The 17,419-nt window shown below is 31.0% G+C and overlaps 1 long non-coding RNA gene across 3 annotated transcripts; it reads right to left on the bottom strand.

Annotated features, from left to right (window-relative positions):
* Positions 1–691: 691 nt before the first annotated feature.
* LOC143257978 (uncharacterized) lies at positions 692–16,314 on the bottom strand. 3 transcript variants are annotated; one of them, XR_013032069.1, is made up of 6 exons: positions 16,207–16,314; positions 15,445–15,564; positions 9,743–10,044; positions 7,850–7,985; positions 5,936–5,958; positions 692–1,181 (listed from the first exon to the last, which is right to left on the bottom strand). It is a non-coding gene; the product is annotated as an uncharacterized LOC143257978 (long non-coding RNA). The 3 variants fall into 3 exon arrangements; XR_013032065.1 differs by lacking the exon at positions 5,936–5,958; XR_013032075.1 differs by lacking the exons at positions 5,936–5,958; positions 16,207–16,314 and adding an exon at positions 15,872–16,001.
* Between the last annotated feature and the right edge of the window lie 1,105 nt (positions 16,315–17,419).

Raw genomic sequence — 17,419 nt, 5'->3', positions numbered from 1 at the left:
ATAATCCTACAGTTATAAAGTAAGTATGATATTTTGTAATGGTACAATGTTGAGTTAGAATAGATATTAAATTAATACATCAGGATATCTACCAGTACTTTAGGTAAATTTGTAGAACATGTCTTATTACTAAACTGTGGTAACTGGAGTTTAGTCCTTATAATAATCCTACAGTTATAAAGTATAATATTTTGTAATGATACAATGTTGAGTTAGAATAGATATTAAATTAATCCATCAGGATATCTACCAGTACTTTAGGTAAATTTGTATAACGGTGTAGAACATGTCTTATTACTGGAGTGTAAGTCATTATTCTGTTGTTAGATTCTAATATTTAAAGTGTTTCAAATCGGTAACATACATATCTAACAATTCTTATACTTCAGTGTGAAGTGTATAGATAGACCTTACGACAGGAATGGTTTGTTTGGAAGAACGTTACCAGCAAGATGACAGTTTGCTCCTTGTTGACAACCACATCCTTGTGTTCTTCACAGAACGTTACTACTAGGTGGTATATTAAATAGTTTTATAAAGAATCCCTGAAGGATTACAAACATAATTTTATTATTCCTGTGGTTGATGGTCAGTAATTAGACATTACAATGTTTTAACTAGTAAGTGGTTTAATATAACACATTTGTACATGTGTATCTACAGAACTTACACTCAGATGACAACTCTGTAATTATTTTGTTTTCTTAGGGTTGATAACAAATATTGATTTATTGAACAATACATAGAATTGTTATTTATATATAAAACTGAAATCTGGGGGTAAAATAACAGCCCCCTACAAATCCAGTATATCACAAAGTGTTTACAACTGTGAATAAAAATGTTAAGTTACAGTGAAAACTTGTTCACTCTAAGCTGTAGTTAAATATTTGTTTAACAACTTGTCTAGAACTTAAAATTGTTGGAGTTGATATTTGTCAAAATTCATTTCGTAAGGTGGAAAAGTATGAATTATTAGCATAAAGCTACTGAACAGCTCAACTCTGAAGTAGGGGTTTGGGTCTACATAGTAAATATTTCTTTTCACAGTTCTTCCACAGAGTTTGTAATAATAACAGTTGTATAAAGGTTTGATATAACTAAGAACACACAGTTGCATCATATTTATCTGATGGTTGAAGAGAAGATGGAATGTTTTCCTTCAGTCACTACAGACAGACCTAGATAAAACAACAGTTCACATTAAAGAAGTAACTTATCATATGATATCAGTTCAAGGTTTGGTTGGTGTTACATAAACATATTTTAATAAACAGACATCAACACTCACATACTGGAAGTATTGAGAACCTACTTCAATACATGTAAATAACAAGAGAAAGACATTTGAAACAATGTAATTAAACATACAGTTACGACAAAGTGTTCGTATCCTTGCGTTGTGAGTAGTTTTTTCCTCATAACTTAACAAGTATCACTATTAATGAAAGTACATTATATTATAAGTATTATATTAACACACATCTACATAAATATTTATGTACATTAAACGACAAATAACCAAACATAGGAGGAGCAGAAAGTGTTCGTGCATCTACTTTAAGGGTCAGTTGTGTAGTCTTTCAGGTGAATTACTTGTCACAATCTCTCCTCATAGCCCTCCATGATCGTTTGACAGTACTAGACTGGTATTTTCTTCCATTCTTCTTCACAGAAAACCTCCAACTCTTGCAAGTTTTTCAGATGACGCTGATGAACCCTGGTCTTCAACTCGTGCCAAACGCTTTAAATTGGGTTGAGATCAGGTGACTGCGATGACCACTCCAGAATGCTTATATGGTTCCTCTGCAACCAGGATTGCACATATTTCGATGTGTTCTTAGGGTCATTGTCGTGCTGGAAGATCCAACGACGCCCAAGCCGCAAGTTCCGAGCATCATTCTTGATATAAGTGCCTAATATATCAACGTATTCTCTTCTTTTTTCATGATTCCGTTGAAGCGGTGAAGGCTACCTACACCAGAAGAGCTGAAGGAACCCCATAGCATGATCAAGCCACCTCCATGTTTAATTGTAGGGCTGGTGTTCTTTGGATGATTTCGTTCCCCCTTCTTATGGAAAATATAGTGAACATCATTGTGACCAAAAAGCTTGATTTTAGTCTCAACTAACCAAAGAATACTCTTCCAATAGGTAAAGGGTTTATCTACATGCTTTCTTGTACACCTCAATCGTGCTTCTAAATGAACAGACTTTAAATATGGAGTTCTACGAGGACGGCATGCTTTGAACCCAGAAGAGCATAACATGTTCGTAACTGTAGAGGTGCTTACTTCAACCCCAGTTTCCCTTACTAGTTTCCGTATTTCATTAAGTGCTAAACGAGGGTTCCTACTAACTTATCTGCGAACCTTCCTCTTGGTTCTCTCTGGAATTTTGGTGGGGCGTCTGGAATGAGGGAGGTTAGCAGTTGATCCTGTAAGCTTAAACTTGGAAATTATGCTTTGAACAGTAGATTTTGGCACATTAAGCTGTGTAGCAATACTGGAAAGAGACACATGAGACTTGTATTTTACAATAATTCGGTTTTTTAAATCACTGGACAGTTGTTTCCTTTCGCCATGATAACAAAGCAGATAATGCCGGAGACGGTGCTAAATTGCTGGAAGTACATTTTTTGCTGGCTAAATTCCAATAATTATGAACCCAGTGTCTAGTTCTGGAATGGTATAATGTAGTTTATTCAAACTAAACAAAATATCTCCAGGAATATCAGTTTTTTCACACGTTCTGAAATGTATGAACACTTTGTGCTCCTCCTATTTTTGGTTATTTGTTTATAAACAGTTTATTTGTCGTTTAATTCACACAAAAATAAATGTAGATGTGTGTTAGTATAATATTTATAATATACCTTACTCCTATTAACCTAATCATAATACCTTTTAAGTTATGAGCAAATAAAACCACTCGGGACGCAGGGGTACGAATACTTTGTGTTGTAACTGTATTCATGTTTCCTTTACTTGAAGAAATACAAGTTTATATATATCTTACTAATTTAACAGATGAGAAAACTTGTAAATTACAGAACAAAACCATGTCATTAAACGAAGTGAAAAATAATATTTTGATAAGACATACCATAATGTGTCTAAAAGCAAAAACCGTGACAACTTAGTAGTTTTTACATTTCTGTAGCTCATACTGTGGTAACACAAACTATCCTATATTTTCAGTGAAAGTGTTCTAGTGACCATTACTTTACATACCAGACTATCCATTCAGACAGATAACATAAAATCTAGAGTTGTGATTTAATTTCACACTGAAAGTTTACTTAACAAAAGAACATATTTAATTTTGATAGATGTTTATAGCCTACAAATGTCATATTTGACCATGATATTTGGACATGGCAACAGAAAAACATCATGAATTATTAGCTTAAAAAGTTTTATCACAGTTTCATCTGAGATTTCAAATGGATTGGTTTCTTGTCATTTGGACTAAAAACACCTGTTTTAGATAGAAGAGCTACTAACATATATTTTAAAGAATATGGTTCATTCTGTAAAGTATTGGTATATTTTAAATAACAGGGTTGTGGCCCTAAAGCTTGTGGTGGTTATTATCGAATGTCACGTTCTTGTTGTGGTTGTGTACTGATGAAACATAATAATATCTAATAAAAACCACCTTAGGTGTGACAACTGATACAAGACTTAGAATAATGAAATCAAAATTAACACCCAAACTGGTAGCTCCACTTACATCAAATATTCATTCATTAGTTAGCCAGGCTATGTATTTTGTGGAGCCTGAAGTGAAACAAAACACAGTCTAACTGGTGAATGTAAACTTATTATGGATGCTACCAGTTTGGCTGACAATTTCATTACTTTAGCTCTACTGCTGCAGGTCATGGGTCAAGAGACATTGACATGTCTGTTGACCCTCACTTAATGAATTTCTGTCATTAAGTTTTGTATCAAACTGAAGATCATAATTCAAATTCTCATATTATCCAACAGTTCATATACATGTTAAATAATTACCCTGTAACTAATGATACACTCATTGTACCTTAACACTATTTGGTAGAATCGTAGTAAAGATGACAAGTTTTTTGTACACAAATAATTAGGTTTGTTTAATAAAGATTTATTTGTGAAATATCAAGTCTGGTTTTTGGTTACCAGTCCATTTTAATTAAAACAGGCCTTAGAAACAGAGTTGAATGATTTCATTAATTAGTATCCTATCAACTAATTAAAATTAGGGTTCCTAATTACTGTCACTAGGCACAAAATAGAATACAACAACATTCATAAAGTAAACAGTGCCAGGTTACATTTGTCCACCTAACACACTTATCACACCTTCAATCTGTTATCATTTCGAAGTTATAACACTAAGTGTTATGACAATCTAAAAATACTAAATAGGTCTAGACTAGTTACACCTATAGTTTGTTGTATAAACGTAACTTTAATTACTAGATTTACCTTGAAATTTATGTTTATATCAAGTACAAATAAAGATACAAGACTGTTACATATGTACTGAATCATTCTGTAAGATTTACAACTGATTTAGTATCTATCTCTGACACTGATCTATCAGTAATGTTTGTTAAATATTGTATGCTGTTTTTAAACCAAACAGTAAATACAGTTGTCAACTAACTTACACATGATAAAACTGTCACTTATTAATATTTTCATCAACAGACATTCACTAGTTGTTGTAAGTAATGTTATACATGTTTTGTACTACTCTACATGTATAATGTACTTTTATGTACAATGGTTTAGGATAAACAACTTTCTCTAGCTTCTCAAATGCGTTAGAATTAACATATTGTTAAGTATTTAAGTAAAGTTTAGTCTGTACACAAAACAAGCTACATGTTAAACTATATCCTCATCACCACAAATAAACTATATTTTTACCCCTTAAATATATTTATCATTTCTTGATTTTCTGGTCTCTCCCTTAGTTTTTGTACAGTCCTTGTGAAGCATCTGGGGATTTTCAAATGTTTCAAGTATTAAACAGATAGATGTAGTAAGGAGACCATACTTTTAAGTATATAATGATTGACCAAGAAGAGAAATATGTTTGTTTATACTACATACAAACACCACCACTAATGTCACGAGAAAGATTACAAAAGCCTCATTAGAAATACTGGAAATTAGATCATAATATACAGACTGGTTCAGTTAGAGCAGTGAGAAAGTTACAGAAGATGTTTACATTATCTACAGGTTGGTTCAGTTAGAGCAGTGAGAAAGTTACAGAAGATGTTTACATTATCTACAGGCTGATTCAGTTAGAGCCGTGAGAAAGTTACAGAAGGTGTTTACATTATCTACAGACTGCTTCAGTTAGAGTGGTGAGAAAGTTAGATGTTTACATTATGTCATAAACTGTTGTCAAGTAAGTAACAAGTTAAAAATTTGATGTTGTATCAAGTGTATATAAGAATACAAGTAAGAAGACTGGTGATTCACCAACTTTATCTGTAACCAATGACTAAGTGGTTATGGTTCTGAGAATTATGATACAATGAAAAAAACCAATTCAGTGTCAGGCCTACTTACGGGTAGCTGTCTACACTATTTGGAAAACTGTAATAATACCACAAAGATTCATATAAACACCCATGTTTGAAGCCAGAACTGTAAACAGTATACACTTCACAAAATGAAAGTAATGAAAGTTTCTAGCACCTATAATAAGAAACCATGACCACAGTTATAATGAACTTACCAAACATTTCTTGTCTCAGTTCTCTGTAATACAATTATAATGAACTTATCAAACATTTCTTGTCTCAGCTCTCTGTGATACAATTATAATGAACTTACCAAACATTTCTTGTCTCAGCTCTCTGTGATACAATTATAATGAACTTACCAAACATTTCTTGTCTCAGCTCTCTGTGATACAATTATAATGAACTTACCAAACATTTCTTGTATCAGCTCTCTGTGATACAATTATAATGAACTTATCAAACATTTCTTGTCTCAGCTCTCTGTGATACAATTATAATGAACTTACCAAACATTTCTTGTCTCAGCTCTCTGTGACACAATTATAATGAACTTATCAAACATTTCTTGTCTCAGCTCTCTGTGATACAATTATAATGAACTTACCAAACATTTCTTGTCTCAGCTCTCTGTGACACAATTATAATGAACTTATCAAACATTTCTTGTCTCAGCTCTCTGTGATACAATTATAATGAACTTACCAAACATTTCTTGTCTCAGCTCTCTGTGATACAATTATAATGAACTTACCAAACATTTCTTGTCTCAGCTCTCTGTGATACAATTATAATGAACTTATCAAACATTTCTTGTCTCAGCTCTCTGTGATACAATTATAATGAACTTACCAAACATTTCTTGTCTCAGCTCTCTGTGATACAATTATAATGAACTTACCAAACATTTCTTGTCTCAGCTCTCTGTGATACAATTATAATGAACTTACCAAACATTTCTTGTCTCAGCTCTCTGTGATACAATTATAATGAACTTACCAAACATTTCTTGTATCAGCTCTCTGTAATACAATTATAATGAACTTATCAAACATTTCTTGTCTCAGCTCTCTCTAAGTAACTATCTTTCTAAAATTGAGTATATGATGTTAAGATATGGCCCAATCAATGTGTGTCAGTAGTGTAAACAATATAGTGAATGTTACTATAATTAAAGGGTATTTACTTGTTTTACTGAAAGAACTTGTTATTTATAAAATTAATTTGTTTCAGATATTTAACTAATGTATTGTAACAAAATATTGTGACAAAGTATATTAAAAGTGTTTGACTATTAATCTCAGTCAGAATCTTTGCTTTAACCATAAACTTCCTCGAGTTGGTGCTTGTGTGCTCCACTCACCACTGAATTTCTGAACTTAATATAAATAAATTTTGACTGGTTGTAATACTCGAAACTCCAATGACTAGCCTTCCTGGCCTGCCCATCACATTTCGATGAAATTTTGATATGATGACACATCATACAGTTTGTTTACTTGATAATAAAACAAAGCTTTGAAAGCAGTTATAGAAAAGTTTAACTTGATGCAACCGAGAAAGAACTTGACTATCATTTACTAATACATAGATGTATGAAGGGTTTGTTCTGTAGCGTTTGTAAACCTTCCTTTTGTTGTGATAGTATGTGCAAGTTAAATTATATCTGCTTGACAACTACAGAAATTGTTCTCAAACAGAAGACATCAGATAACTTGAGATAAGGTAAACCTATACAGTCTATAGATAGGTTGAATGAATAACAGATGTACTGTGTTTCCAGGTTTTGTCACGATCAGGTTATGTAGTTTACTACACACAATACAGAACAAAGAAGTCACACAACTGAAAATTATTGTTTGATAACAGTATATGTAGATCTCTGGTTAAATATATTTTTACTTTTTGATACATATGTATATACTGTAGTTTTATTGAGTTGAAATGTTTGTAGACATAAGTTCATTGTTAAATTATGTTCTTAAATAAAACTCATGAAATGTGGTACTTTAACAAGGTTAATATACAGGTTTTTAAGAAGGTTGTAGTTGAGTCAAGAGAATTATTTTATAGACAATATTATTAATAATAATAATAACTGTAGTTGTTCAATGATTTACATATGTCTGAAGAGTTCATGCATCTATAAACCTTCCAATGAATGTACAGTGACTGACTGACTGACAAGTGTTTATATGTATAAATTGAACTGGTTTAATACTTCTGTAGGGCCATCAATAACTAATATAACAGTTGGTAAAGTGCATTTATAGTGAGCAACCTTCCAGCAGGTTTATCAACTGGTATAATGTTATAACAACTTACCAAACTGAAGACAGAACACTCCCATCACAACAATTCTGTCCATCACTTTAAGACAAGTGTCATTCCTCTTGTTACAACAAAACCACTAACTGCAGTGGTAACAGGTTTAAATCTGATCTTGAAGGTACCTATAACACTGAGTGGAATAGTAAAAACAGTTACTCTGTGAATTAAATCAATACAGTCTATATATAACTAAATCTGTTATACTTGGATATTTTCATAGATACTTGTTCTGTCACACAAGTTGTCCATTAACAATGATCAGATGTCAGTCTGAATTCTTTAAAACTTTTGTTTCATAAGTTTACCCATGTATACAACAACATTCAATTTAAATAGTTGTTTGTTTGATGGGTCAGAGGTTATTATAATGATATCAATGGCCATCTGTTGACTCTTCCTAAACACTGAAGTTATATATGTAGGCTGTGCTTGTAACAACAAATATTTCACTAAAGTAACTATGTAATTCATAATATTCAGCTTAACTTATAAAGACGAACACATGTTGACCCCTTAAAGACAGACATCAAATGGATAAGAAATGGTTCAAGTTCAGTAGACGTAAATCACAAAGATGATGAAAACCAAAAAATAACATTCTAATCATCATATATCCACAATACGTGATGTACATGAATGCTGTCGTTTCATCCTTGTAAAAACAACAAAAACATGACACTCAAGGTGTAAGTACCTTTGATAGTTTCAAATACAATTGTTTTTTATAACAAAGCCACATTGAGACATCTGCTGTGCACACTGAGGGTAAAAAAAAACCGATTTTAGCATTGTAAATCTGAAGATTCACTGATGTCTCACTGGGGGAGGTACGTAAAACACAGACATACAAAAATAAGATGTAGGAAGTTTAGGTGAAAATAGAAACTCATATTTTCATTAGAATTCTGTTATTTGTAATTTTGTCTGAACATTATTATTACCAAGTAAAGGGTTTTTTGGTAACTGAATAATAATTGAACATGTCCTTTCAAAGTCCAACTGATACATGAGTTGACATATTTAACACGTTGACTCCCACAGGTGGGTCATGACAGCCTTCCAATAAGACTCCACATGACCTGCTGGTGAGTCATGGTCTATTTTATTTTTAAAGGACCACTTAGTGGCTGGGACACAACAGTACATATATACTCTTCCTAAAAAGTAATTGTAAAATGACAAGTTGGATCTTGGAAATTATTGGCAAAATAGGTTTGGGAATCAACATGTTCAATAAGTAAACCAGTACTACAACCACCAGTTTTGTCTTTAAAATGATAGAAGGTTACACAACTTATTTATCACCAATACAAAAACATTATTTTACTAAACTAACTACACTGTCTCACTGGACAAACACACAGATTACTTACTTACTGATATATGTTAGACTACAACCGAAAAGAACCAGCTACGATTCGAAATTTCAAACAATGCTTCATTTATTTATTCACCTTAAAAATAATCACAAATAATATTGCAAACAATTTTGTTTTATATTAATAAACATTAGGTACAGAACAATTCCTTATATACATGTACTGACATTATGTACCAGTTGTTTGTACTGATTCCTGGTAATTTCTATATGTTCTTGAAGGAGTCAAGATTCACTCCTGGTATAAAGAAAGTTTGTCCAGGATGATCCAAGGTTTTTCATAAAAGTAGTTTTATTCACTTAATTTGCATATTATGATGTCATCAAGTGGTGGCCATTCTGAATTTTGGGAAAATCCCCGAATGTCACTTTCGTCATAGGTTTATTCATGTCGTATTTAATCTGAACAAACTTACAACAGAAACGTGCACAATCTCCTAACCTACATTTTGTTACATTGTATAATCTAAACCAACATATATATCAAATTATTAAGAAACAGAACTCACCCAAGTCAGATCTGTGATCACCATCTGCCAGAGAGTCTAGTTTCCCATGTCCATGTGACATCTTTGAAGTCCTTCACAGTGTGATACATCTCAGAACAAGAATAAGCACACTGCCCACACTTAGTGTATTTGCTAACTGCCCTCTGGTCTATTTTCATTATTATACACTTTGCAGTTTGCCTGGAGGCACCCAGCCAGGTCAATCCAGTGCCTTTCTCTAAACCTTTTTGGCTTGTCTCCAATGCTGACTGACCCACTTCTGATGACCCTTGGTGGAGGAACTCAAGTTGACCCCTTAAATACTGATATCAAATGAACAAGAAATAGTTCAGCTTTAGCCATAAAAGTTTTACAATATAAAGCTTGTGGAAAAACAAAGAACCCAAAAATAAATGCTTATTTCTCCGTTTACTGTAATAAACACTTGTAGATTTGTTTATTATGTTATAAATAGATCTACAGTGTACACTAACATTGTTTTTTCATGCTTATAAAAACAACAAAAAGAATGCCATTACAGGTTGTAGTATGTTTGTTAGTTTACCTAAAACAAACAGATAAAAAGGTTTGGAAGCTAATGTAAATACTATAGATGGTATAGTAATTTATAATTTCTACTTACTTCAAAACACATACATAAAACGTAAATAAAAATATTAGTTTTTATGTCCTCCATGTGCAAAATTCAACCAGACTTAGCATGTTAATTACAATAAACTAGTACAAACTTTGTAACACTCACGGATATTTGTTGTTTTATTTACTGTTTTAAGAAAAAATAAATGAACTTTAAGAACTTATTTGTAAATATGTAATTTATAACTGTAATATGATTGTAATTTACAATGTACTAGTTCACTAGAACAAAACAAAGAGGTCACTTTAGAAAGGTTAGTTTTATACTGTTGGATACAGTGACATGAGCTACCCGTATACCAACTTCTGCAATATTAGTCAGACACAGATGGAAGATAAATACATTAAAAACAGTTAAATATAAACAGGTGAATAATATCACAAGACTTAGAAAAACATTTGTAGTTGTGTGTTTTAATTTGTAGTCATTATAGAAATAAGATAATTTATATCTTTTGTAATTTATAATTAGTGGTTACCAGTTTGATTAAATTATCCAAACCTGTACAGTGATAAGATAAACCAATGAGCACAATGAAAGATTTGTTTGATAGTTATGTAGAGCTTACAGAGATTTTAAAAATAAAATAACAGTTTTCTGGTATGTAAAAGTATTTTTACATCTCAAAACCAATATTAATTTGCATGTTGGATAGCCAGTATTTGAAAAGGGAAAAAAATGCATGAACAAATCTCTAATTAAAAATCTGATATTTTGTGTATGAAGGTTTTGTAACATTTAAATCTCCAATTAAAAATCTGATATTTTGTGTATGAAGATCTTGTTACATTTAAATCTACAGTTAAAAATCTGATATTTTGTGTATGAAGTTCTTGTAACATTTAAATCTCCAATTAAAAATCTGATATTTTGTGTATGAAGGTTTTGTAACATTTAGATCTCCAATTAAAAATCTGATATTTTGTGTATGAAGGTTTTGTAACATTTAAATCTCTAATTAAAAATCTGATATTTTGTGTATGGTCTTGTAACACTTAAATCTCCAATTAAAAATCTGATATTTTGTGTATGAAGGTCTTGTAACACTTAAATCTTTAAAAATCTGATATTTTGTATATGAAGGTCTTGTAACACTTAAATCTTTAAAAATCTGATATTTTGTATATGAAAGTCTTGTAACACTTAAATCTTTAAAAATCTGATATTTTGTATATGAAGGTCTTGTAACATTTAAATCTTTAAAAATCTGATATTTTGTATATGAAGGTCTTGTAACATTTAAATCTCTAATTAAAAATCTGATATTTTGTGTATGAAGGTCTTGTTACATTTAAATCTCCAATTTAAATATTTTGTGTGTGAAGTCCTGATGTTTACTAATAATATGTAAAGTTTCTTGAAAAACACAAAGATATAGAATGACTATTATCACTGTCATGAGATGGGTAGATTCCACCCCACTCATTGTCAATGAGATAATGCCATGGGTGTGGGGTATTCTGGGGCTCAATGCTTGAACATGTGCTCTTTTTTTATTTACATCAGTATATTAACTGGCATTGCAAGCTGATATAAAACACCTAAACTGCTCATGTTAATTAAAAGAGATACAAATATTTACGTTGTTTGGTTAAACAGTCTAATCAATGAAAATGACAAACATGTATAATGAAAATAGTGAGTCAAAAGGGTGACACAGGAGAAGATGGATCAGTGGTGTGGCTGAGACTAAATAAACACAGAACTATCTCACAACAAAATCTCCCCACAATGCTTAACAACAATTACAAAAGAAAATAATAGCTTAGATGTACATCAAAACAAAGATGGAGGAATAGTGGATAATTACAAAGTGGAATGAAAGAGGTTCTGTTCCTTAGTGTTATAGTATATGTAATACACATTCATTGATCATTTCTGAAAATAATAAAACAGCCAGTAAATTGCAATCAGATTTAAGATGAACAATTTTTAAATGTCGTGAAAATAAGATGAGTCACTTGAAGTATTACTACAATACAGGTAATAAGGTTAGAGGTTAGAACAGGTGAAATAAATAAAAGTGCTTCACAAGATATGCATGCCAGCAGCTTCTGGTTAATGCAATTTAACGTAACTTGAGTTTCACATTTTCCAAGTGATTTTCATCTTGTTATGGTGAAATGGTAGATACAATTCAAAGTGCAATAAAACAATTATAAACAGATGCATACTGTTACAAGTTTAAAGCCTCTTATGGTAAAATAATGTGGTTTCAAATTACAATTAAGTCATTCTACAAAGAAAGAGTAGTTTAGATACACTTGACTTTTTATTAGATGGTTACAAGGTCGGTCAATTTGAACAACTTTGTACAGAGTTAGAGTAGAGAAAATAACAGATCAAATACAAAACTACTCAAAACAAGTGTCTGAAATGTATTTAAGAGGGTTTAGAGATTACACAAGTGAAGTTTGTGATTAAGTTGAAGAAGCAGATTTTTAATCTTGCCATGAAAATCACTTTGCACAAAGACAAATCTGTATTTTAGTTTATTAAAATCACTTCACTAAAAAATAAGGTTTTTTGAATATTAAAGAATTATACTGTTAACTGAAAGACCAGCCAATGTTTTGAAGATATAGACACTATATTAAAAGTTAGATTATATATATATACTTTAAAGATGTGTAAAGAGATCGTGTGGTCAGTCAATTGACCAAGTCCACACTGAGAAAGTTAATGCCAATAAAGATGAGGGTGTAGCTATAGATTTGGTATATCTATTTTCAGAGAGTTTGTGACAAAGTGACTCATAAAAGACTTATTTGAAAAAAGTTATATGTTTATGTTTTGGAAGAATAGCTTGGTTCACTGGATAGAAAACTGACCAATGAAAGAACCTTAATGATGTTAGGGAAGAGATAGATTTAGTGGTTCTGGAAGATCAGTTTCTTAAGCCATCTAAGAAATGTGTTGTTGTTAGTGGCATGGAATATAAGATTCACTTAGTTTCTACATAAACACTTTAAAAAAGTCTAAAGGTTATGATCTCACTGTGCTAGGCCATATTTTGAATTCTGTTCAGTCTTGGGTTCCTAACCTTAGAAAGGATATTAAATTGTTGTGAATGGTTCAGATGATGGCTACTAGGATAGTGTCTGTAATATAAAGAGGAAAGTAGTAGATCCCTGAACGTGTTAACTCTTAGAGGAAGAGTTAGGAAGGATCTGATAGAGATGTTTAAAACTGTTAAGGAAATGGATAATTTGATAATTTTTTTTTCATGTATTGTTTTGACAATGGTAAACCTAGAGTAACACAAATATAATTACTGTCCAAGACAACTTTATTTTTCAAAAAGGGTGGTTGGTTTTTGTAAGAGTTGTTCTCAGATGTGGTTGATACAGTTACTTCAAGGTAGGTTCACCATCTTGCTATAGGGTCGGTCAATTAAACCAACTTTGTAACCAAGAAATGATTTCACACTCGTCATACTACAACTTTTGGTTTTTGCATCTTCATGAAATTCTGAAAGTCTTCAGTAATTATTGCATCATTTGTAAGCAAAAAATATTAATTTTACTGAAGTACTTCCATTAAGACTATTTCATTAGAATAATGAGTTAAACTGTTGACTGCTTTGAATACAAAGTGATTGTTCATGAAGTTTAAAAATACTTTTCCATATATGAAAAATCTCAAATTTCATTTGTATAATCTCTAAAACATATTTTATCTGTTATTTGTTTATAATATAACTCTCTACTGGTTAATCAATTTGACTGACTTCATACTTTGTAACCAACAGAAAATCCAAATTACTTTTTTTTTCTAGAATAATTTCAAACAGTAACATAAGACTACATATGTTTGTCCTAAATAGCTTAAATACTGCAATAATATACATCATAAGCTAAAATTTTGCTATATTTCTCTTTTATGTGTCTAAAATAATGTTTCCACTGTAAAATTTGTAGCTCACAAAGTAAATATGGACTTCAAGTTACTGTACTGAATTACATTATACAGTTTGCTTGCAAGCTTCTCAAAGGCATACTTTGTGAAAAAAATTAGTTATTTATTCTACCTTATCTAACCTAAAATGTTCCTAAATATTTAATGTTAGTTATTTTTACAATAAAATATACACATGAAAAGCAAGAAATGAAATACTTACCATGGATTTTTTGTTGTTAACATACATCTACTTTTTTATACCAATTAATTTGTACTTAATTAAATAATGCATCAAAGAACAAAGAATGCTAATATTTAAAAATCAGCCAATGTTCTATAACTATCACAATTTTTCTGATTTTGTAAGTCTGAAGTCGAAATACTCAGTTCTCTACATAGAAAATAACGTAATACAATACACGCATCAGACAGAACAACTGGTGATTTCTTAAAAACAGGATTTCACATGTGGAAGTGGCAAGAGGGCTCTGATTTTCTATTTCATGGCTCTGTAACTGAATAAGAGTGAAGGCTATAAACATTAAATATTATATTTCTTTGAGGAGTGGTAAATAAATTTGGGAAGAGATGCTCAGAGAGAAAATATAATTCTGATACTTGGGAAAGGGAATATTCTTTAATTTTTAAATACTGTATTAGAAAATAAAGAATCTAAAACTGATTATTAGCTGTTTTTATGTCACTTATTCATACACCATGATAAAGTAATTAAATGTTATATGTATCTAAAACATTGTGACATGTGCAGAAAAACATGCCATAAAAAACCAGTTAAGGTTGATAAACATTTGAATGATAACAGCTAGCTCTGAATTTGTTAATGTTTAATTTAGTAGATAGTATGGCCTTGATGGACTAAAAAGCCAACTGTTTTCTTTTAAGGTTATGTTACATTTCCACCAACAAAAAGCACCTGTATACAGACAATAACTTACTACAGAAACTGAGAAGATTACACTCAAGGGTAAAGGTTAGAAACTATATTGAAAACACTGAAGTAACAGTTTTCATCAATATAAACCACCAATCACATGCAGTAACTTACTCAAAAAAAAACTGGAACTTGTATTTTTTGGGTAAAGACTGTTATATAACCTAACTAAGAATATCAAATATTAACAGTTTTCATCAAACTAATCATTACCTTTCCCACAGTGAATGACTACTTAAGTTGATTCATATCTTTCAGTCTTCAGATGTTTCTTTCAACAGCTCAGCCGTAAAACACTGTTAATACAACTTCGTTTTCTCTATTTGACTAGACCTAAGCCGTAAAAGAAAGCAGTAAAAAAAAATAAACATTCTACGATACTTTACAAATATGATAGAGTACTTAAACCAATCAATTCTATTAAAAACATCTGATCACAGCATGCTACCTACTTCAAACATGATTAAATTACTAATGACTACAGTTAACTGAATATACTCCTCTTCAATAAAAACTAACAAAGATTAAACATAATTAATTATTTCATCATCAACTGGGTAACCTCGCTGTTAGTGTCAACTTTAGACCTTAAAGTTAAACCTAATATATCATGTAAGCTAGTCCTAAGTCGATACTATACCTTCACAATCAGTATAAAGTACCTTTAAATATAATGAAAGATTAAAATAACAATCATAACGAAACTATAACTTTACACATTCTAACTTATAGTGTCAATGTAAGAAAATAATTTATTGTTAAGATTCCCTTTATGAACCCCAAAGAAGTACAACATTAAACTGTAATTAACTTATTAGCTCTTCGGTTCATGCAACTTTCAATTTCATTATCAGAACGACAGGAAAAGAAAAACATGCTACAAAATAACAAGTTTCTTGTTTATTTAATGCTATAAAGGAAACTAAAATGTACAATTAAAAACTTATGCTAAATAATAAAACAAAAATTAAATACCAAAACTTCTCAGCGAAGCCCACATGTGACCTACTTGTTCATGAGTTGCGCAGTAGATGCACAATGTTTTGTACGCAGGATTCGTAAAGAGTTCAAAGCGAGATAAAATGCAAATAGGAGCAAATAAGAGAGAGAAGTGAATATTTTGGGATAAAATCTGTAACTGTCTGTTATAAGTTGCAGTCATTGTCTAAAAAAGAAGGAATAATTTAGAGTTATTTCATGTGTTTTTTTTGTTTATTTGCGTATATGTATATGTGTTTCTAGGTTGGTCAAAAGGACCGATTCCGTTAAGTGAAAAGGATAGTGAACGTAACAAACGAAATATAAACTGTCAGTGAAAGGGAAAATTGGTATTAATTTAAAAACTTATGCAAATTACATTTGAAACTTCAGATTATAAAATTAATCTTAATCCTCACTTGAAACACAACTAACACTCAGACTCGTCAGAGTAGGACTGGTGAAGCATTTAATAAAACCCTTCAGACAGTAAAAACCTGAAAGGTTTCGTTTTTTTGTGGGCCCTACATCCCATGTAATTTTACACAGAAAAAATTGTCAATAGGCCCCCATTAAGACCATGGGCTCAGTCCCCTCCTCTAGCCCCTAACTAAATTCGCCACTGCTTATACCTGGCCACTATTCAGGACTATTACTTATGTACCTTCTAGAAAAATAATTTATATTTTTTCAAAACTCTAGTTAGATATTATAATAATTTTCAAACAAAACAAAAATATTGTTAAAATACCTTTTATATACTGAGAACTACGGCCTAACTGTTGTTTAACATTACTTTCGTTATGTAATTAGTAAATATAAAACTAATCGGCACCAAATACAATCAAAACATTAATAGGTTTATTACTCTTGTTAAATTCCAATTATATTTATACTTCAGGGAAAATATTAAGAACCGAAATTGTACATTTAACAATGAAATGTTTGTCCATTACTGATAAGTTTGAGTGTTTGTAAATCGTGATTCCATACCTACGTTGCATAAAATACAGCCCTAGTTGTGATCTTCATCATGATAAGCAAACATATCGTTCGACATGGAATTAATTTATGAAAGAAACAAATTTTAATACAAGCATGAGAGACAAAACTGTGTGAAAAAAACACACAAACCACGAGTTCTGAAATGAAGCCAATTATTGTCAGTGTAATATTTACTAATTCTTTAGAATGTAATACAAATTTAAAT

The sequence above is a fragment of the Tachypleus tridentatus genome, chromosome 1 (assembly GCF_004210375.1).
Source record: "Tachypleus tridentatus isolate NWPU-2018 chromosome 1, ASM421037v1, whole genome shotgun sequence".
NCBI lineage: Eukaryota > Metazoa > Arthropoda > Merostomata > Xiphosura > Limulidae > Tachypleus > Tachypleus tridentatus.
This window is presented reverse-complemented; position numbering and strand designations above follow the sequence as displayed.